A 24,526-nucleotide genomic window follows, 5' to 3' on the forward strand; every position below is an offset into this window, starting at 1 on the left:
TTTTAAAGATTTTATTTATTCATTTGAGACACAAAGATACAGAGAGAGAGAGAGCGAGAGAGAGAGAGAGAGAGCACAAGCCGGGGGAGAGGCAGAGGGAGAAGTAGGGTCCCCGCTGAGCCAGGAGCCGGATGCGGGGCTCGATCCCAGGACCCTGGGATCATGATCCGAGCCAAAGGAAGACGCTTAACAATCTGAGCCCCTGGATTGGCTTTTTTTTTAATTGAAACTATCATGGGTAAGAGGTTTTAAAAGATTTTTAGGCATAATAGGAGAAGATATTTTTTATATTTATAACAAATATATTTATATTTTTATAACAATTTATAACATTTATAACAACATTTATATAATGTTATAATAAATATAAACATTTATAACATTTATAACAACATTTATAACAAATATGAGCACTGGTGTTGATAGTAATAAAACCACATTAACAACTGAATCACCTGTTAATGTTATAGAAATAACAGCTTCAACAAAAAAAAACCCCACAAGATATTATACAAATATCATCAAAATTGTTTGAAATTTGGAATTTCACTGCCAATTGGGAGTGATTCTATTTCATTATGTGTTGTGTTTAGAAACAATGGTATCATTTTGACACATTCAAAGAACACTATGAGAAACTTGTCAAAATTTCTGAAGCAAAATAGAAGGACATTCAAGCATCCAAAAACTAACATGCTGTGTAATAAAGATAAGCATACAAAAGCTTTGTGGTGTTTTGAAATAACTGGTGAAACATGAAGAAGCCTATTGGCAAAAAAAGTAAAAGCAATGATTGGGGACAAAGTAAGTGAAATGATTGATAAAGTGCCTCTGTCAAATAACAGAGTTCATTTTAAAACTACAAATATGAACAGAAAGTAAAGCAGTAATTATTATTCAGAGAATGACAAAGTCAATACAATTCTCTGCAGACTGAAGAATCCACTAACATTCTATAGTCAGAAAATCTTTGCTATTTGTCTGACATACCTTGAATAAAAGTAGTCTATAAAAACTTCTCCACAGCCAAATTGTACAACTGAAGGAGTGATTTTTTTTTTTAATTTATCGGTGAAACCAAACAAGCAAAAACAATGACAAAAAGCGCTATTGGGCTAAACTGAGAAGGTGTCAAAGACAATTAGTTCAACAAGAAGACTTGATTAATACAATTATGCGACCACACATATACTTGCAGTTGTATCCAAAGAAATCCTGGTCAGTAGAGATACACATAAAGATTTAAGAAAAGTATTTATTCAAACTGTCAATCATATGCAAGCCTTTGAGTTCTCAAACTTTTGTCAGATTTTGTGAAAAAAAATTGCATAAGTTAAAAATCTGAAATTACTGTTCTACGTCTTTTGTTAGATTCCCTGCTGCTAACAGGAGCCCTTATGAGTCCATTCAAGTTAATAAATCTACAAAATATTTCATATCAAGTCATAATCTGGCTATATCCCAGATTTAACATTTCTTCTACAATGATTTAAAGTTCTACTGACAACATGAATAGTCGAAACAGCTTTGAAAAAGAAGAACAAAGTTGGAAGTCTTACACTACCTGATTTCAAAATTTACTATAACGTTATGATAATCAGGATAATATGGCATTGGCATAAATAGAGGTATACAGATCAATGGAACAGAACTGAGAATCCAGAAAGAGTCCTTACCTTTATATTTAATAGTTGTTTGACAGAAGTTCCAAGACAATTCAATGGGGAAAATATATTCTTCTCAACAAATGGTACTGGGACAATTTAATGTCTTTAAACACAAATATGAACACTTTGCTAACACTGTTAGCTAGGTCACACATAAATAACTCAAAAATGGATCACAGATATAAAGGACTAAAACTATAAATTTTCTAGAGGAAAACATAGGAGAAAAATTTCTGCAACATTGTTCAGGCAGAAAGTTCTTAGATACGGCACAAAAATCACAAGTTATAACAATAACCAAAAAAAACCCTGATGAATTGGAATTCATTAAAATTCAAAAACTTTTCTGCTCAAATACACCATTAAGAAAATGAAGAGATGATCTACAGACCAAGAGAAAATATTTCCAAATCATATATCCGATGAAGGATTGTACTAAAAGTATATAAAGAACTCTAACAATTCAATAAGAAGATATACAACCAAACAAAAAAACAAGCTTGACTAGACATTTTACACACACACACACAAAAACATACAAATAGCTATAACCACATTAAAAAGTGCTCAAGATCATTAGTTATTAGTGGAATCCTAACCCACTAGAATAACAACAATCAAAAATACAGGCTATACCAAGTGTAGGCAAGAATGTAGAGACACTGTAACTTTCATACACTGCTGGTGGGAATATAAAATGGTGTAACCACTTTGGAAATAAACTGGGTAATTTATTTAAAAATTCAAATATAAGCTTATCATATGACCTATCAATTCCAGTCCTAGGTAGATACCCACAAGAAATTAAAACATGTCCACACAAAGGCTTGTATATGAACATTCTCAGGACTATTATTCATAATATCCAACAATTGGTGAATGGATAAACAAAATGTGGTATCCATACAATGGAATACTGTTCAGAAATAAAAAGGAACAAAAATATTTATACATCTACAAAATGGATGACCCTCAAAAACATGATGCAGATTGAGTTGCTTCTGCATCCTGGTGCTGTGTCATCATGGAGCCTCTGCGGTCCTTTAGCCAAGATGCCTGAGGAAACCCAGACCCAAGACCAGCCGATGGAGGAGGAGGTGGAGACATTCGCCTTCCAGGCGGAGATCGCCCAGTTGATGTCCCTGATCATCAACACCTTCTACTCGAATAAGGAAATATTTCTCAGGGAGCTGATTTCCAACTTGTCGGACACTTTGGACAAAATCAGATATGAGAGCTTGACCGATCCCAGTAAGCTAGACTCTGGGAAAGAGCTGCACATTAACCTTATTCCGAACAAGCAAGATTGAACCCTCACCATTGTGGATACCGGCATTGGCATGACTAAGGCCAATTTGATCAATAACCTTGGTATTATTGCCAAGTCTGGGACCAAAGCACTCATGGAAGCTTTGCAGGCTGGTGCAGATATTTCTATGATTGGCCAGTTTAGTGTCGGGTTCTATTCTTCCTACTTGGTTGCCGAGAAAGTGACGGTGATCACCAAGCATAACGATGATGAGCAGTATGCCTCAGACTCTTCCGCAGGAGGATCGTTCACAGTTAGGACTGATACAGGTGAACTTATGGGTCGGGGAACAAAGTTATCCTGCATCTGAAAGAAGGCCAGACGGAGTACTTGGAGGAAAGGAGAATAAAAGAGATTGTGAAGAAGCACTCCCAGTTTATTGGCTATCCCATTACTCTCTTTGTCGTGAAGGAACGTGATAAAGAGGTCAGCGATGATGAGGCTGAAGAAAAGGAAGAGAAAGAGAAGGAAAAAGAAAAGGATGAGAAGGAGTCTGATGACAAACCTGAAATAGAAGATGTTGGTTCTGATGAGGAGGAGGAGGAGAAGAAGGATAGTGACAAGAAGAAGAAAAAGAAGATCAAGGAGAAGTACATTGATCAGGAAGAATTGAACAAGACAAAGCCTATTTGGACCAGAAACCTTGACGATATCACCAATGAAGAATATGGGGAATTTTATAAGAGCTTGACCAATGACTGGGAAGATCACTTGGCAGTGAAGCATTTTTCAGTGGAAGGACAGTTGGAGTTCAGAGCTCTTCTCTTTGTGCCAAGACGTGCTCCCTTTGACCTATTTGAGAACAGAAAGAAAAAGAACAACATTGAGTTGTATGTTCGCAGAGTTTTCATCATGGATAACTGCAAGGAGCTAATCCCTGAGTATTTGAATTTCATTAGAGGTGTGGTGGACTCTAAGGATCTTCCTTTAAATATTTCCTATGAGATGTTGCAGCAAAGCAAAATTTTAAAAGCTATCAGAAAGAACTTGGTCAAAAAGTGCTTGGAACTCTTCACCGAACTGGCTGAAGACAAAGAGAACTACAAGAAGTTTTATGAGCAGTTTTTGAAAAACATCAAGCTGGTAATACATGAAGACTCTCAGAATTGAAAGAAGCTCTCAGAGCTGTTATGATACTATATGTCTGCTCCTGGAGATGAGATGATTTTTTTCAAGGATTATTGCACCAGAATGAAGGAAAACCAGAAACACACCTATTACATCACAGGTGAGACCAAGGATCAGGTAGCAAACTCGGCCTTTGTGGAACGTCTTCGGAAGCATGGCCTGGAAGTGATCTATGTGATCGAGCCCATCGATGAGTACTGTGTCCAACAGCTGAAGGAATTTGAGGGGAAGACGTTAGTGTCTGTTACCAAAGAGGGCTTAGAACTTCCAGAAGATAAAAAAGAGAAAAAGAAACAGGAAGAGAAAAAAACAAAATTTGAAAACCTGTGCAAGATCATGAAGGATATCTTGGAGAAAAAAGTAGAAAAGGGGGCGCCTGGGTGGCTCGGACGGTTAGGCGTCTGCCTTCGGCTCAGGTCATGATCCCAGGGTCCTGGGATCGAGTCCCGCATTGGGCTCCCAGCTCCTTGGGAGCCTGCTTCTCTCTCTGCTTCTCTCTCTCTGTCTCTCATGAATAAATAAATAAAATCTTTAAAAAAAATAAAAAATAAAAAAAAAAAGTAGAAAAGGTGGTTGTGTCAAACCGATTGGTGACCTCCCCATGCTGCATTGTCACAAACAAATACGGCTGGATGGCAAATATGGAGAGGATCACGAAGGCCTAAGCCTTGAGAGACAATTCCACCATGCGTTACATGGCCGCGAAGAAGCACCTGGAGATAAACCCTGACCACTCCATCATTGAGACCATACAGCAGAAGGCAGAGGCTGATAAGAACGACAAGTCTGTGAAAGATCCGGTCATCCTGCTCTATGGAACTGCTCTCCTGCCCTCTGGCTTCAGTCTGGAAGATCCCCAGACACATGCTAACCAGATGTACAGGATGATCAAGCTTGGTCTCGGTATTGATAAAGACGACCCCACCGCTGACGATAGCAGCGCCACCGTGAGTGAAGAGATGCCACCCCTCGAGGGTGACGATGACATGTCCCACATGGAGGAAGTCGACTAAGCATCGCCAAGAATTACTTGTACATGTATTTGATACTTTATCTTCATTCCCTCTGATAATATATTTTCAAGGATGTTTTTCTTTATTTTTGTTAACATTTTAAGAATCTGTATGGCATGACAGTAACTACTTAAGGGGAAGATAAGATTTCTTGCTTTTTCGGAGTGTGCTACTGTGACGTGTAGGAACTAAAGCCCAGCTAGTTTTTCTTCCCTAGTTCCATGCTGGCTTATTATAACCGGACAAGGTAACGTTTGTTGTAAGGTGTATGTAACCTAACGTGAACTGTGTGCTCTAAAGTGTTTAGCTACCAAGCGGATTCCTCAGTAAGGAATTTTTTTTGTCACTGAAGTGTTCTGAGCTATACCTTGATGTTTAAAACAGAACTGTTGGTTAAAATGACTCTCACCGTCTAGGATCTACTTTTTAAATCTTCTGTCTCCTGTAGTTATCAACTGCATGTACCAGGCCTCTAGAAACTAGTAGTTAAACTGAACCAACTGGATGGGAGTAACTATGTATAGGGCTTGTTTTCCAAAGAAGAGCATTGTTTAGAGTAGCAAAACTATAAGCCTATTTAGGCATGTTGTAAAGCTGTTCAAGAAATAACTCAGCAAGTTCTGTCAGTGGAAATGTAGTGCTCAAGTCACATTCAGCTTTAAAAGTTTGTAACAAATACAAACAAATAAAAAAATGATGCAAATTAAAATACAGGAGCAAAAGAGTACATACTGTATGATTTCATTTATATAAAATGTCCAAAAAAGACAAATGTATAGAGACAGAAAGTAGATCAGAGGTTTCTGGGAATAGAGATGGGAGTAAGGATTGACTCAAATAATTGATTTTGGGGGAGGGGATGATAAAAATGTTCTAAAATGATCATGGTCATGGTTACACAGCTCCATAAATTTATTAAAAAAAAAAAAAAAGAGCTCCACTGGGGTGTCACAAACCCTTGCCAGAATTCAGCCAGTTCTTAGACTTCGAACCCATCAACTGAAGGAATGATGCGTCCCCATAAGGAAATACTTTGAATACATTAAGGTAGTGATTGACCCACTTATTCCTTAAAGGAATTTGATTATTTATTTGAGGTAAATGTCCATGAGGGAAAAGGGGGAAATCTAGATTCTGTGATGGTTCTTGAATACAAAGTCTGAATCAACATTGATACCTGAGGAACTGAAATGCTATAATGTCCACGTCAGTGGTCTTCCAACTTTAGTGTACATTGAATCACCAAGCGAGCTTGTTAAAACATAGATTCCTGAGCTCCTTGCCAAAAGAGAGATTCTGGTTCAATGAGATTCTGAATTTCTAAGGAGCTCCCAAGTGATGAAGACAATACAGCTTCATAGACCACACTTTGGATAGCACTTGTTTACATATCATAATGGAAAACTTACATATAAACCATTCCTGGTCTGAGACAACTACTCTCTTAGGGAAGTTGCCTCCAGGGCATGCTCGTGAATCATAAAATTACATAGCCATGAAAATACAACTTTGTATAACAGTTATATCAGTGTGCATGAAAATTACTATCTGCACTTCATCAAAAATCATTGTTTCACTTCTTAAATTTGTCTCAATCTTTTAGTTCAATAATTGGAACTCATTTTGTCTTATAGTTAAGAAAGATTATCCAGTTTCCAATGAAATATATGAATAAACAAAATGTATTAGTATTTTATTAATATGTTATGGTTCATTAGTGAAAGCATTTGCTACATGGAAGACAGCTTTTTAAAATGAATCTGAGGCCCACAGAAGAAAATACACTACTTATATATAAAATTAATTCATCACTGCCTTATTTTGATGATGATTAAGAACAAAAATACTCAGGCAAAGTCCTTCACATATTCAATTAAACCCTAATCTAAAGAAACAACACGGGGCGCCTGGGTGGCTCAGTCGTTGGGCGTCTGCCTTCGGCTCAGGTCATGATCCCAGGGTCCTGGGATCGAGCCCCGCATCGGGCTCCCTGCTCCGTGGGAAGCCTGCTTCTCCCTCTCCCACTCCCCCTGCTTGTGTTCCTTCTCTCGCTGTGTCTCTCTGTCAAATAAATAAATAAAATCTTAAAAAATAAAGAAATAAAAATAAAGAAACAACACACAGTCAAACTTTACCTAAAATGTGCGGGAAGATACCTTTACATCTAGACCTTGCTTTGAATGTTATCAGTGATAAGCTGCCTTTATCCCTTGCCTTCCCTTTTATTGTATAAAGAAACTCCATATCGATATCATCGGTTAAAATGCAACATTTGCTCCCAAGTATTGCTAGTTAGTAGTCAGGAATGTGATGCATGAAGTTGGATCACATCATGGGTAATTGCTGGATTGTTGCTTTTAAAATAACATCTGTGTGTATGTGTACTTTCAGCTGAAATATGTCAGTTCCAATGCCAGAAGCTGATACTATTATGGCACATTTCAGAGGTGTAACAGCTTTCAAAAGAATTTCTTAAAGCATTTTACTTTTATCAGAGGAAAATCTTCAGAGCTTGCACATGAATTCAAGACAAAGCTATGCCTCTCGATGCCATCTAATTTCTCAACATACTGTTCTTGCTCTTACATTGACACCACTTAGATGACCAGGGGCAAGTATCTATTCCTCTGCCCTTCTTTATCCCAGATTACCTGCCTCCTCTCTGAAAAACTATGGGGCTTAATAGGTCTTAATAGGTCTTAATAGGATTGTGAAACTGCCGTAAACTTCTGTTCAGAAATCTTGTCAAATTTTTCAGATTAAAATTTTGTTTATAAATGTGCTAGCAAGAATAGAAGTTTTGGAAAACAAAACAAAACAAAACATCAGTGCTGCAAATTTCTGTGAAAGCACGTTTTGGTACAACCCTAATTGGCCAAGGGGGTAAGTGAGTCATTCCATTCCCCTTCAGTGCACTTCTGGGTGGCCTCAGGATTCTGGTCTAGACCAGCAGTATTGCTGCCTTAGAGACAGTAGCCAACTCAACCAGACTCTCCCGAGACCCCTGGGACCTTGCTGACTTCCAAGAGCCCCTCATAAGAAGTGAAGGCCCCCAGGGAGAGGACAGATACGGATATTTCCTGTTATTTGAAAGTCTGCTGACACCTCCATAAATTAACCTAGCAAGAATGAAACTGTTCATCCACAGTCCATGTAAGGTAGAAACATGTGACTTATCTCTAAAAAGTGCCTATTTTTTGCAACCTTTTAAAAAAAATTGTCATTTTTTTTTAAGCATAGCTAACTGTATTAGAAAAACACAACTGAAAACCTTTTGTGTGAAAAGTATTTCCTGAAGATCCTGGATTATGCCCCAGAATCAAAGAAAGAACAATAGGAATGAGGCCCCCCCCCCCCCCGCCGGGAACGGGGAGAAACAGTCTCAAATGTTGTCAGCCCTGCTTGCCCCCTTTGTTCGCCTTATTGTACTCAACACTGCATGACAGCACTGCCCTCTAAGTTCTTTCCTGTGGCAGGGGACATGGCCACATTTTCACAGCTCCTGAACACAGAGGAAAGATACCTGTTCTCTCCCAACTTCCGTTTAGAACTTTGTAGAAAAGGACACCGGCTACCTTGGTCTAGACACCTTGCTGCCCCCTGGCCAGTTCACTGCAACCACAGTCATTGGCCTGGTCAGGCTGGTGGTCTACCTCTCTGGCCAGGGCACTGGGTGTGTGATTGTGTGATTGGCTGCCCTCAGTGAAACTGCAGGATATATCCCTCAAAGGAGCAGGGTGCCTGGAAGGAGCAATAAAACCACAATCATTCTTCCTTCGTGTTATCTCCCTCTGCTATCTGCTATAGTACAGTTATTTCCCCCGTTTATTAATGAGAAAATAGAATGTGACAGAGACTAAGACACACACACACACAGAGAAGAACTGGAATGGAGTTTCATTTCTGAGGAATAAACATACTTCTCATAGCAATCGATTACTGGTAGAGTTATGTCCAGAAATTTGGTTTTAGGAAAAGCTGAGAATTTCAGACTTTTAAATTGATTAATCAAATACCTGTTTTTGGAGAGGTCAGGAAAGATAGAAGAAAACTTCCAGTACATTCTTCAGCAGTCTGGGGACATGTTAGAATGTGACCCAGAAAAGAGAAGTTAGAAGGTATTTTCAGTATCTTTTGTTTCTATACACACTGGTGCTCCTTCTTTCGTCTTCTAACATCAGAGAACAGGGACAATTCTGGGGAGTTCAGATCTCTGATAAATGACCAGTGGTTATTTGGAAGTGTCTAATGGTCTAACACCTAAACCTTTAGAATTATGTATGATACTCAGTTGAATTTTTTTAGTTAACTGGGTGGCTTAATGGTATAGATTTCTACTGAACCATCATTATAAGCCAGGAAAATATTTCATTTCTGTGTAGTTCTTGCAATCTAAATGAGACCAACTTTTTTTATGAGAGAGCAAGAATCCTAATAAGAACTAAAGGCCAAGCCTATTCAAAAACACTTCAGGCTTTATAAAATTAAATCAAATGAAGTGGATCATCAAACTTTATGTAAAACTGTAAAAGTAAACATTAAAAAGTAGATCCAGATTGACTAGATATAACCCAAGATGAAACCAAATTTTAGGGAGAGGTTTTGACCTGATGTAATTATAGACAGTCACTTTTTTTTTATTATGTTATGTTAATCACCATACATTACATCATTAGTTTTTGATGTAGTGATCCATGATTCATTGTTTGCGTATAACACCCAGTGCTCTATGCAATATGTGCCCTCTTTAATACCCATCACCAGGCTAACCCATCCCCCCACCCCCCTCCCCTCTAGAACCCTCAGTTTGTTTCTCAGAGTCCATAGTCTCTCATGGTTTGTCTCCCCCTCCAATTTCCCCCCTTCATTTTTCCCTTCCTACTATCTTCTTTTTTTTTTAACTTACATTATTTGTTTCAGAGGTACAGATCTGTGATTCAACAGTCTTACACAATTCACAGTGCTCACCATAGCACATACCCCTCCCCAGTCACTTTTTAAAATGCTTAATTTTGTAAATTTACATTCACTTGACATTTTGGGAGGGTTGGGGGATTTTTTTTCTTTTCTTTTCTTTTCTTTTTAAGAATAACACTACTGGAGCAAGCAACTGTGTGGCTCAGTCGGTTAAGAATGTGTTTCTTGGTTTCAATTCAGGTCATGATCTCAGGGTTGTGGGATCGAGCCCCCCTCCCCCCATCGTGCTCCATACTCATCAGGGAGCCTGCTTGAGATTCTTTCCCCTCCTTCCTCTCCCTACCCCCTCTCCTCCTCCCCCACTACTGCTCTCTCTCTCTCTCTCTCTCAAATAAATAAATAAATAAAATCTTTAAAAAAAAGAATAATGATACTTTCCTGGCCCAGGGTTCATGTGGATATTTTTCTCTCTAACATAAATTATGATTTGGGGGTTTTACAGATAATACAGAGACTAAACCATGATACATAATTTAGTATTAAATCACATAATCCATAAGAATGTATAGCTGATTTCTCAAAGGAAGGTAATGATACAAAACAACCTATTAAGCAAACTTAAAAGTGTTATTTTGGAAGCCTTAGCATATCCTGGTGGTCTGCCAGGGCAGATACTAAGCATGAGTTTGAGATACTAAATTCTGTCCTTTTATTTTAGAAAGACCAGAAGAAGAAGCAATACGATATAGGGGAAATAACAACAGCCTAGGAGTCCAGATGTCTGGAATTTAGTGCCTTCTACAACCGAAGAGCCAGGTGACCTTGGATGAGTACAAAACCTCCCTGGGGCTTAGTTATTTCTGTAAGATAAGAAGATTTGATAGATGGCCTCAAAGTCCATTCCACCTCTATAATTCCATGACTCCATACTTGGAAATGCAGTTACCACACTGCTTAGAGCATCGTAGAGAATTCAAAGGATGTGACCACCTCTCCATTCCTTTTTTCTTTTTCTTTCTTTTTCTCTCAATCCTTTTCATGAACTCAGCCACGGTCTCAACATGTATTTATTTCTGTATCTTGAGTTCCTAGCACAGAGACGGACAGAAATTGCTGTCTATAAAAAGGGCTGCCTATCTTCAAGAAACTCAATCTAATAGAGCTTAACATATAAATAAATTGCATTACTGTAATTCAAGTCCAAAAATACATTAGTAATTTATATTCCTCACAAAGACAGTACAGCAGAGAGACAGATGAACTGTTCTTTAAGCTGGCCCTGAGAACCTTAATTAAGCAGGGAACATCTCAATATCTGAAACAGAATTTTATGAATGATTAGGAACTAGTCAGGTCAGGCAATACAGGGAACAGAACATTGATGGGAGCCATGACACTGTAGTGTGTTCTGCTCAGGTGCAGATATAACAATTCTAATTGCCATGAATTCTCTGACCTTGAAAATTAGATTTCCTGGGACCAGTCCTTCTGAGTGATTTTTTTAAACTGATAAATGGCTTAATTAGTTTAGAACTGCAACTGAAATATCTCTATAAAACTTAGTATTCCTTGATTATTATAAATATACATATAATATTAAAGATTATATTTTCATACATTATTTGGGGGCTTGCTATTCAGTTCCATTGATCAGTATGCTTATCCTTTCACAAATATTAAGCACATTTGACTGTCATGGCTTTATAACATATCATGATGTCTTATAGGGTAGTCCTCCCACCTTAATTTTCTTCTTTTTTTTCTTCAAGAATGCCTTGTCTATTCTTGGATTTTGTTCTCTTTCATATCAAATTTTAAAATCAGCTTGTCAAGTTTCACTAAATAAAACTATTGGAATTTTTATTGGAATTTCATTAATTCTGAAAATTAACTTGAGGAACACAAATCTTTATTATATTGAGCCTTTCATCCATGAAATACAATGTATTTTCATGTATATAGGTATTTTTTAATATCTTTAAATAAAACTTTAAATTGTTTCCATATAGGTTTGTCTATCTTTTGTTAGATTTGTTACTCTGTACCTATCTTTATTGCTGTTATAAATGGTACTTTTAATGATTTTTATTTCATGTATTACCATGTTAGCTAGGAACCTCCAGTACAAAGTTAAGTGGCTATGTTGATGATAGATAACCTCCTGATTTTAAATGAAATGCTAATACATTTTAACGTTAAGAATGATGTTTGCTGCTCATTTTTGATAGAGACTTTTTATCAAAATTAAAATGTACCCTTGTATTCCTATTTTTCTGAGTTTTTATAGTGAATTTGTATTGACTTAATGTCAATCCTTTATTTGCTTTTATTGAAATAAAATTATATTCTTCCTTTTTAATCTATTAACACAGTGAATTACATTAATGAAGTTTCTAATATAAAACTTTCTCATATATTGGAATAAACCAAATTTTGTCATGATGTGTTCTTTTTTTTTTTTTTATACTTCATTGGATTTCATTTGCAAATAATTTGTTTAGGATTTTTGTATCTATATTCATTCCTGATATGGAACTGCAAATTTTTTCCCACATACAATCTTTTCCAGCTATTTATTACTGCAAAACAAAGGTCTTCCAAATATAGAGGCTTGAAATGACAACAATACTTTTAATATGTCTCCTGATTTTGTGGGTTAGAAATTTGGACAGGGCTTCACTGAGAGAGTTTTAAGTTTCTCTGGCATTGATTAAGATCACTCAGTGGTGTTCAGCTAGTGAACTAAAGGTCAAGACAAATTCGATCAAATGCCTGGTGCCTTAGGAGGGAAGGCTGGAATGCTAGACTCAGTGGGATTACTCCAGGAAGTCTCATTGTCTCTCCACATGATCTACGTAACAGGGTAGTCGCACTCCTTACACAGCGGCTCAGGGCTCTAAGAGACCAAGGCAGTACCTGTCTGTTCCTTTAAAAGTTAGCTCAGGAACTGTCATAGCACCATTCTTTATTGGTAAAAATAGTCACAAGCAGTAAATATCATAGAGAAGGAGATATAGATATCACCTCTCTATGGAAGGTGTGTCAAAGAATTTGTATACATGTTTAATCTACATAAAACCTGTTCGTGATTTTGTTATCAAGGTCAAACTAGTCTAATAACATGAGTTCAGAATATTTCCTCTTTTTCTATTCTCAAGAAAAAAAAAGTAGTAGGACTGTAATCATCTGCTCCTTAAATGCTTGGTTCAAGTTTCCTCTAAAACCATTTATCCCTGTTGTTTTATTTTTTGTGAAAATAATGATCTTAAGACTATTCAGGATTTCTATTTCTTCTTGAGTCAGTTTTGGTAAGTCATTTTTCTAATAAATTATTCATTTTGTCTAAGTTTTCAATACAATGGAAAAAATTGTTCATTGCATTCTTTTTATCTTTACAGAATCCATAGTTATATTAAATTTTATTAATAATATTATTTATGTGTTGTTTGCTAATCTAGCCAAAATTTGTTGGGTTAATTAATGGTTCAGAAACTAACATGGTTGGGGCGCTTGGGTGGCTCAGATGGTTAGGTGTCTGCCTTCGGCTCAGGTCGTGATCCCAGGGTCCTGGGATCCAGCCCCACATTGGGTTCCCCGCTCAGCGGGTAGCCTGCTTCTCCCTCTCCTAATCCCCCTGCTTGTGTTCCCTCTCTCGCTGTCTCTCTCTCTGTCAAATAAATAAATAAAACCTTAAAAAAAAAAAAGGAAACTAACATGGCTGATCATTTCTATTGCATGTTTGATCCTTTCTCCCTATTTTATGTTCTAATTTTACTATTTTTTTCTCTCCAGATTAATTCTGTGTTTTTTACATCTCTCATCTGTATCCATATCTTATTCATTTCTAAGAATTCATTATTTTCTGAATTCAAGCTCTCTGTTGATTATAAGTGTGATGAATATCTTCTCCTAGTCTTTCACCTGCCTTCTCACTCATTTAATGAATGAAAGTTCTTAATTTTAAGGTACTCTAGTATACCAATCTTTTATTTTATGATTAATGTTTTGTATGTGCTACTTAAAAAATCTGTCACTATTCTCAAAGACATGAAGATATTCAATATTCTTTTCAAAGAGGTCTAATATCTATCTGGAGTTGATATTTGCATGTGGTATCAAGTAGGGTAATAGTAATGGTATGGATTTCTAGTTGACCCAGAACTGTTTATTGAAAAGATCTTCCTTTTCCCACTGTTCTGTAGTTCCTTCTTAATCATAAATCAAGTAGACATATAGGCACTATTCTGTTATGTTGGCCTACTTATCCATCCTTGCACCAGTAACTTAAAAATAAGCTTAATATTACATAGACAGTATTCTTTCATATCATTCTTCCTCATTAAGACAGTTGATTATTCTTGGCTCTAGGCTCTTTGCATTGCTATAATTTTTAGAATCAACTTGTTCATTTCTACAAAAAACCAGTCAGGATTTTTACTGGAATTTCACTAAATCTAGTGGCTCATACTGGGGAGAACTGATGTCTTTGAAATATTGATTCAAGTCATGAATATGGTATATTCCTCCATGCCTTTTAAAAATCTCTCTACTTTTTATTTTGTTTTGTTTTTTGAACAGAGATCTTGCACAACTTTCATACAAGTGATGTTTTCATATCAGCCTTGTGTGAGAAAAACTTGCTAAAATCAATTATTCATTCTAGTAATTTATTAGGTTTTTTTTTGGATTGTCTAAGCACAAAATTATATTGTGTATGAATAATGACAAGTTTTCTTTCTTTTCCAATTACAATATTTTTCTTTCTTTTCCTTAATTTCTTGCACTGGGTAGGACCTGGAGTAAAATGTTGACTAAAAGTGATGATAGTTAGTACCCTTATATTGCTCCTATCTCAGCGTAAAAGCTTTTAACATCTTAGCATTGAATATGATATTTGCTATAGTTTGTTCTGTTGACTTTGTTTATCTTAGAATATCCTATATCAAATTAAGGAAGGTTCATTCTCTTCTTATTTAAATAAGAGTTTTTATCACAAATGACATTAAGTTTCATCAAATAATTTTTCTGAATCTATTGAGATGAGCACATTTTCTCATTTATGGTATTAATGTGGACTACATTGATTGATTGATTTTTTTAGATCAATCAAAAAATTGGTCTAAAGAGAGAAAGGGAGAGAGGGAGAAAGAGGGGGAAGGGGGAGAAAGAGAAGGAGAGAGAGGATCTTAAGGCTTCACACTCAGCACAAAGCCCGACGTGGGGCTCCATCTCGAAACCCTGAGATCATGACCTGAGCCAAAATCAAGAGTCGAATGCTTAACCAACTAAGCCACCCAGGCACCCCTACACTGATTTATTTTGTAATATTAAAACTACTTTGCACTTGTGGAGTAAGTTGAATGAGGTCAATATTTTATGCTTTTTTATATATTGCTTAATTCAGTTTCCTAAGTGAACTTTTAGGACTCACTACTATGAGTCAGTTTAGCCTATAATTTCCATTTTTTAAATATCTTTTTAAAAGTTTTATTATGTGGGGCACCTGGCTGGCTCAGTTGGTGGGGCATGCAACTTTTGATCTTGGGGTTGTGAGTTCAAGCCCCATGTCAGGTGCAGAGATTACTTAAAAATAAAATCTTTTTTTAAAAAATGTTTTATTATGAAAATTATACTAGCCCCATAAAGTGAGCTGAGGAGGGGTTCCTCCTTTTTTATTCTCCAGAAGAGTTGATAATATTTGCATTTGGTCTTAAACATTTTATAAAAGTCACTGGTAAATATCTTTATTCAGGAATATTCAAATTTTTATTCCTTCTTGCATAAGTTTTAGCATTCTATTTTTCTAAGACTTTGCTAATTTCATCTATAATTTTCAAATTTATTTGGTATGAGGTTGAATACATAAGGATTCATAGAAATGTCACCTTCCATTCCCAGTGTTGAGTATTTCTGCATTTTCTCTCTTTCTCTTTTTTTTCTTGATCAGTCTCACAAGAAGTTTTTCAATTTTATTATTCTTTCCAAAGTATCACTTTTGGGTTTTGTTCCTCTACATCATTTATTTTTTTTTTAAGATTTTATTTATTTATTTCAGAGAGAGAGAGAATGAGAGACAGAAAGCACGAGGGGGAAGGGGGTCAGAGGGAGAAGCAGACTCCCCACCGAGCAGGGAGCCCAATGCGGGACTCGATCCCGGGACTCCAGGATCATGACCTGAGCCGAAGGCAGTCGCTTAACCAACTGAGCCACCCAGGCGCCCATCCTCTACATCATTAAAAAAAAAAAAAAATCTACCATTGGGCGCCTGGGTGGCTCAGTCGTCAAGCATCTTCCTTCGGCTCAGGTCATGATCCCGGGGTCCTCGGGTCAAGCCCTGCATCGGGCTCCCTGCTCGGCGGAGAGCCTGCTTCTCCCTCTCCCACTCCCCCTGCTTGTGTTCCCTCTCTCGCTGTGTCTCTCTCTGTCAAATAAATAAAATCTTAAAAAAAAAAATCTACCATTGATTTCTTCTCTTTGTGATTTCTATCCTTCTTCTACTGTCTTGGGATTCATTTGCTATTTTTTCTAAATTCTTAAGACAGATGCTTTAGTTCCCTGACTTTAATCTTTCTTCTCTGACTTTAATTTTTCCTCTCTTCTACTATATATATTTACAACTAAAAATTTCTCTTTCAGCATAGCTTTGGCTACATACCATGAGCTTGACAGGTGGTGTATTTATTAACATTTTTAAATGTTTTGTAATTTCTGGGTGCCTGGCTGACTCAATTAGAAGAGCATCTGACTCTTGATCTTGGGGTTGTGAGTTTGGTGTAGAGATTACTTAAATAAAATCAATCAACAATCAACCTTAAAAACAATGTTTTCTAATTTCCATTGTAATTTCTTCTTTGACTCACAGATTACTTAGGAGCATACTGTTTGTTTTCCAAACATTTCAGAGATTTTCTACTTATTGTTATTGATTTTTACCTTAATTCCACTATGGTCAATGAACATACTCCATTTTCTTTTAATCCCTTTAAATGTGTGGAGACATGCTTTCTGGCCTCACATATATTGAATTTTAGTGAATTTTCTCTGATTAGAGAGAATCAAGCTAAAAATATCATCATTTGGTGTTGTCTCTTTCTTACCTTTTTAAAAAGAATTATTTATTTGAGAGACTGAGAGAGTGAGAGAGAGAAAGGGCAGGGGCAGAAGGAGAGAAACTCAAGCAGACTCTGCGATGGGCTTGGAGTCCAATGCAGGCCTCAATCTCATAACCCTGAGGTCATGACCTAAGCCAAAATCAAGTCAGATGTTCAATGACTGAGCCACCCAGGTGCCCCTCTTTCTTGCCTTTTTGAATAATTAAGTATTTTATACACTCTTTTTTGTTCTTTTTTTTTTTTTTACTGGAGGGAGGAGGGGTTACCCTGAAAGATTAAAACACAGATTCTTGATTTATCAAAGTCTAAGAAAATTTAGTACCTTTGTTACAGGATTTCTTTTCCTTTGGTGCCCACGGTTCTTGGTCATGCCACTTCGAAGAATGAAGAGGTAAACCAGATGAAGAGTGGTGGGCAGCAAAGCGAAGTTTATCGAGTGATAGTAAAGTTTACTGAGTGATAGTACAAAGCTCCTGAAGAGGGAAGGGACCAGAGATGGTTGCCACCAGAGTTTCTAAATTGGGAGGTTTTTATAACTTTGTTGCTGGAGTGCTGTTTTGACCTGATTAACCCTCCCATCTGCCTGTCATCCAATTAAGTCTTTGTCATCTGCCTAGCATGTGGGAAAGGGTGGAGGGCTCCTTCCAGGTGGTATAAAATCCTTTTAAGGGTAGTTTCCTCTTAGGGTGAGGGTGGGGGGTGGAAAGGGTTGTCCCTGCTTGCTTTTCTTCCAACTATCCTTCATCACTTTTACTTCTTCCAAGATAATGCAAGGACCTTAGAACACATGATCTCAGTCTACCACTCTTCAGATTCATACGACTCTGTTATCATGTGTTTTAACTCTATATATTTTAAATCCAAAGATGATAATAATGTTAGTATAATAATAATAATATTATTATATTAACCCTAAATATTTCTTTAGGTTTGCCCACATATTTACCTTTTTTGGTGCTCTTTTTGGCATTTCCAATCTTCTGTCTGGAATCACCACCCCTTTCTTACTGAAAGACATACTTTAGGGGTTTTTTAGTGTTTATTTGCTAATGATGAATTCCCTCAGTTTTTTGTTGTATGAAAAAATGCTTTCATTTCACTTCCATTCATAAAGAACATTTTCATTGGAAATAGAATCCTAGATTAACAGTTAATTTTCTCTCAGCATTTATTTCATTGTCCTTTAGCTTCACTTGCTTCTATTTAGCTCATTGACTTTAGTCTTTCTCCTTTTCTATATATATATCTCAAACTAAAAGTTTCTTCCAACATGGCTTTAAGCTACACATCATGAGTTTAGATGGTTAATCCTATTTTGGTTCCTTTGGAGTTAATTTTTTTTTTTTCTGGCTGCTCTTTCTTTTTTTAAGATTTTATTTTTAAGTAGTCCCTACACCCAAGATGGTGCTTGAACTCACAACTCTGAGATCAAGCGTTGCATGCTTTGGGGGCACCTGCGTTGCTCAGTTGTTAAGCGTCTGCCTGCTCAGGGTCCTGGGATGGAGCCCTGCATTGAGCCCTGCATTGGGCTCCCTGCTTGGCAGGAAGCCTGCTTCTCCCTCTCCCACTCCCCCAGCTTGTATTCCCGCTCTTGCTGTCTCTCTCTCTCTCTGTCAAATAAATAAATAAAATCTTAAAAAAAAAAAAAAAAAAAAAAGAAGAGTTGCGTGTGCTACCTACTGAACCAGCCAGGTGCCCCTTAGCTGCTTTTAAGTATTTCTTCTGTCTTTGTACTTCAGCAGTTTTACTATGGTGTTCCTATGTGTGATTTTGCTTTTACTTACCCTGTTCAGGTTTCTTAAAGCACCTGGAATCTCTGGCTTGAAGTCTTTAATCATTTGGAAAATTACAAGTCCATCATCACTTAAATTACACTTCTGCTTTCTTTCTCCTCATCTCCAGGATTGTTTTTTTAAGATTTATTTATTTATTTTGAGAGAGAGCACAAGTTGGAAGGGCAAAGGGAGAGGGAGAAAGAATCTCAAGCAGAACTCTGCATTCAGTGTGGAGCCCAATGTAGGGCTCAATCTCACGACCCTGAGATCACAACCTGAGCCAAAACCAAGAGCTGGATGCTTAACCAAAGGAGCCATCCAGGCGCCCCTCCACTCCAGGAATTCTAGTTATTCAGATGTTAGACATTTCTCAGACTATTCCCTAAGTTTCTCATGCCATTTTATCTATTTTTTATCTTTGAGAAAGTATCTTCTTTGAACTATTCTAATTCATTAATCCTTCTGCTGTATTTAATTTGGTCATACACACTATTACGTTCTCTATTTCACAGTTTTGTTTTGTTGTTTATTTGTTTGTTTGTTTAGTTCTAGAGTTTCCATTTAGTTCTCTATTAAAATTATCTTGAACACAGTTAGCATACCTCCATTTTCTGGATCCCCCATGGGCTTACTCTTTTATCTATTGTTTCTCTTAAATTTTGATCGTATTATCATACATGCTTATGAAAATTTTTTATTAGTCATCAACTTGAGTACCTGATATTGTATGTACAAATTTTTAGAATTAAACTTAGGCCTACATTATCCCCCAGGGAGATTTAATATTGATTTTGGCAAGTGGTGAAGGTCCCTGACAATCTGGAGTCATCTTAATGTAATTCTAGAAATTGAGATTATGTCAAGCTAGGTTTCAGACTCTGCAAGGGTTTGCTTCATTCCTGGTTTACTACTACTCTTAGAATGTAGCTGTTTTACTGTAAGAAAGAAGAAAAGAGGGGGCGCCTGGGTGGCTCAGTCGTTAAGCATCTGCCTTCGGCTCGGGTCATGATCCCAGGGTCCTGGGATCGAGCCCCACATCGGGCTCCCTGCTTAGCGGGAAGCCTGCTTCTCCCTCTGCTCCTCCCCGTGCTTGTGTCCCCTCTCTCTCTGTATCTCTCTCTGTCAAATAAATAAATAAAATCTTAAAAAAAAAAATAAGCCTAAGGGAGCATTAAAGAAGGAGTGTATAACTTCAAAAAAAAAAAAAAGAAAGAAGAAAAGAAGGTAAGAAAGAAAAAGTAACGTAATGTACAGGGTCCCAACTCAAAGCATGAGGATTCTACCACTTCTCACCTTTCTTAATAGGCACTGCTCTCTAATGTTTTGGGAAAATACAGGGGTCTTAACTGAATATACTATCATCTAGAAAAGAATTAAATTGGTTTCTTCTGAGACCCAGCTGGTGCTCCTGACTTGAGAACATTCTAGTCCATTCAAAGATCCCCAGCTTAATCTGGGAGTCTTATTACCAGGAACTCATCCTTACTGCATACCTAAAGCTCAGTCTCCTTATCTTAGCTCTGGCATTGACATTACAACCAGGGGATCCCTGCTCTTTCACAAATACTTACCCATCGCTCCAGTTTTATATCTTAATTTTTTGTGTTTTCTTCCTCATGTGTTTTTCTGTTTGGGGCTCTCCAAGAGATTTTCCTTTCTCCCTGCAAACTCAGTGATGTAAGAAAAAGTTTCTAATGCAAGATCAATGCAGAATCCTCTCATGGTGGAAGGCTCAGAAGAAAAGTTTCTGTCTTCTTTTTTTCCAAGTTATCACTTGGTGAGCTTTTTTTGAGGAAGTATTCTCAGAATACTCATCAGATAGAGGCCAAGTTTAGGCTGAGAGCTCTTAAGGAAAAAAACTAATAGTGAACAAAAAACACACTTCTGCTAATAACAAATACATGTTTTTGAAATCATAACATAAATAAAATAATTAAGTCTTCCTCTTCTTCATTATATTCTAGTTGCTTTACGGATGACTAATAAATCTCAGATGAGTCAATTATATAAAAACTTAGTCTCATGGGGGGATCAGCAGGTAATCAAGACAGTCATTTATTTAAACTTCAAATTGTGACTTTAAAAGAAAGATTCACACAATGGTAGTCATCCCAATTTTAGTAGTCTTATTTATAAGCATTAGAACTGTCTATACACCTTACTAGCTGACTCAACATGAATGGGAGTTTTCAGTAGGTGTTGAGTGAATGTGAAAGCAGGAGAACTAGACTCAAGTCTATAGAACAAATTACAGGGTTTTTTTTAAGTTACAGTGAGGGAGGTGGGTAGGGGATGGGCTAGATGGATGATGGGTATTAAAGAGTGCACTTGTGATGAGGATTGAGTGTTGTATGTAAGTGATGAATCACTGAATTCTACTCCAGAAACCAATATTGCACTATATGTTCACTAACTAAAATTTAAGTAAATAAAAAATAAAGTTACAATGAACCATTTTTGTTTCTTTTACAAATATATATGTATAAATATATATGGATATATATATACACATATATATACAGAGACTTGAGTATGCATGAGGAAATCAAATGTATTCCAATGTTCTGGCAGTATGAGCCATCCAAAATGGCCTACTTCTGCCTAGTCACTCATTTTAACTATAAAAATAGTACTACTATGTCCAAAACTATGGGTAAAATGTGGCATAGGGGAGTGATAAAACTGTAGACTCAGATCAGACTGACTTTTAGGCTTAAACCTCAGTTCAATCAGCTACTTGCAATTTCACTTTGGGTGAGTTTCTCAACTTCCCTAGGCTTCTAGTACCTCAGTAAAATAATGTTAGCACTGGCTTCATAAGATTGCTATGAGGTGTTCAGATATAACCAAAGGTTCTTAAAACATAGCAAAGATTCAGGAGGTTTATTTATTTCTTGCTCGCTATGTTTTTCTTGTCCAGCAAGAGTATGTGTTCTGAGGGACAGTAGTCAGCCAAGCTCCAAAACAGATCTCATGGCTTAAGAGCAAGCATGGAAAAACATAAGCTGGTGTTCAATCCATGCTTAGTCTAAACTGAGTAAATCCTAAATAGCCAACACAAATAATGAGAAACAAATGGGATGTTTAAGAATCTTTGGTACAGTCATCAATGATATTTTTAGTAAGACAATGGAGGAATTGTTTTAATTAAAATGCAGAATTCTAAACCTGACAGTGTTAAACTTGAAAGAATTATTGGTACTGTTGGAGGAAATAAATAATGAATTTTAAAAAGAAAAAAAGAGAAAAATGGCTATTTTAAAAAGCGATGAAATGCTTGGGAGTTGGAAAACAAACACTTGGGAGTTGGAAAAACGCTAATAGTATGCTCCAAGAAATTCATACTAAAATCATTAATGTCCAAAATAACAGAAGCTTTAAGTATGCATACAAAGCAGCAATTCAGATATCTAGCCAGCTTAGAACCAGTTACTTCTTAATTCATAATCACATTTGGAAGTTATCTATTTTTAATGTTTAGTATATTTTAAAAACTTTTTAAAGTAATGTTTAATAAGCATTTACTGAGCACTGAACAACTAGGAAGTAGTATACTGGCTTGACAAGTGAAACACAAAAGCCTAGGATGTGGTTTTTGCCCTCAAATAAAGCCATACATTACAATATGATTTTAATTGATTGTACAAATTTGACTGATCATACTGCCATGCAAGACATAGCATATATCAAGTGTGTAAAAACGGAGAAAAAAGAGACATCTGAAAACATCAAAGGAAAAGACCTATGCCACATTGCTATTCAAAAGTTTAGAGGAAAGGCCCTTCTGTATTCTTGCTAATCTACTCTAGCAAAAACAACAGATTACAGGTTATTGATTTCTGCCTACTACAAGGGAAAGGTATTGTGTCAAACTCTTTAAATATCTTATTGAATGCCCATAATAGCCCTACAAGCTAGGCACTCTTTTTATTCCATTTTCTAGATAAGTAGTTGAGATTGACTCGAGTCATACAGATAGCAAGTGGCAGAGCGAAGTCTTGAACGTAGGCAGTCTAGCCCAGAAAAAGCACTTCACCACTTGCTATATACTGCTTCATAAGCATCCAAGCAGACAGCACTTGCAGTCCAGAAGGGACTCCATCTCAGATAACCCATTCCAGGGAAGCCAGCACTCTCTGGCGGGTTCTTCTCTGTTGTATTCTTACTTCAGTCTCTGCTGCCGCAACATGAGCCCATTGTCTTTATTTAGATGTTGTCTCAACATTATGCTAAGTGAAAGAAGTCAGATACGGAAAGACAAATATTGTATGATCTCACTTACACGTGCGATCTAAAAACAACAACCTCATAGAAACAGAGAGTAAAATTGTAACCGCCAGGGGCAGAGGCATGGGGGCCATGGCAGAAGATGTTGGACAAGGCGTACAATCTTTCAGTTACAAGATGAATAAGTGCCAGGGATCTAAGGTATCTGGAGGGCAACTATAGTTCACACTACTGTAACCTATACTCGAAAGTTGCTATTGGGATAGAGCTTTGATGTTTTCACCATAACAACAACAACAAAAGAGTAACTATGTGAGGTGAAGGATGTCTTAACTAACCTTGTTGTGGTTAACCTGTCACAATATATATGTGCATCAAATCACCATCTTGTATACCTTAAATTCATGCAATGTTATATGTCAATCATATTTCAATAAAGCTGGAAAAAAGTGAAAACAAAATAAGTAAAATTTTTAAATTGTCTCAAAAAGCCTCTTAGGCTCCTTTAGTTCAAGAACTTTTTTATCTTAGTATCTTCATCTGTCTTAACACATAATTCTAACATGCAACAAATTTTAATACAATTCTAACAACACACTAAGCCCTGGGAATACACTAGTGAATCTTGGAAGCATCTGGAGTCATCATTATTACTATAGTACAGCAGCCCCCCCCCCTTATCTGTAGGGGATATGTTCCAAGACCTGCAGTGGATGTCTAAAACTGCAGATAACACTGGACTCTCTGTCTACTATGTTTTTTCCTGTACACACATACCTATGATAAAGTTTAATTTATAAATCAGGCATAGTAAGAGCTTAACAAAAATAACTAATAACAAAATAGAACAATCATAGGGATGCCTGGGTGGCTCAGTCGGTGAAACATCTGCCTTCAGCTTAGGTCATGACCCCGCAGTCCCAGGATTGAGCCTCGCATCAGGCTCCCGGCTCAACGGGAGTCTGCTTCTCCCTCAGACCCTCTTCCCTCTCATGCTCTCTTTCACTCTTTTGCTCCCAAATAAATAAAATCTTAAAAATAAATAAACAAAATTGAACAATTATAATAATATACAGTAATAAAAATTACATGAATGTGGTCTCTCTCTGTGTGTCTCTCAAAATGTCTTCTTGTACTGCACCCACCCTTCTTGTGATGGGGTGAGATGATAAAGTGCCTACGTGATGAGATAACGTGAGGTGAATGACGCAGGTACTGTGACATGATGACAGGGTACTATTGACCTCTGACCGTATGTCAAAAGGAGAATTATTTGCTACTGGACCGTGGTTGACCGAGCGTAACTGAAACTGCAGAAAGCAAAACCACAGATAAGGGGAAACTATTGTAAACTCAGTTTAAGACTTCAAAAAAAAAA

General features: G+C 36.9%; 1 pseudogene; it reads left to right on the top strand.

Moving 5' to 3' along the window:
- Positions 1–2,676: 2,676 nt before the first annotated feature.
- Positions 2,677–5,442, top strand: LOC112821373 (heat shock protein HSP 90-alpha-like; annotated as a pseudogene).
- The last annotated feature ends 19,084 nt before the right edge of the window (positions 5,443–24,526 follow it).

Source organism: Callorhinus ursinus, unplaced genomic scaffold, assembly GCF_003265705.2.
Source record: "Callorhinus ursinus isolate GAN/ISIS: 27379988/994484 unplaced genomic scaffold, GSC_fseal_2.0 scaffold1, whole genome shotgun sequence".
Taxonomy (NCBI): Eukaryota; Metazoa; Chordata; class Mammalia; order Carnivora; family Otariidae; genus Callorhinus; species Callorhinus ursinus.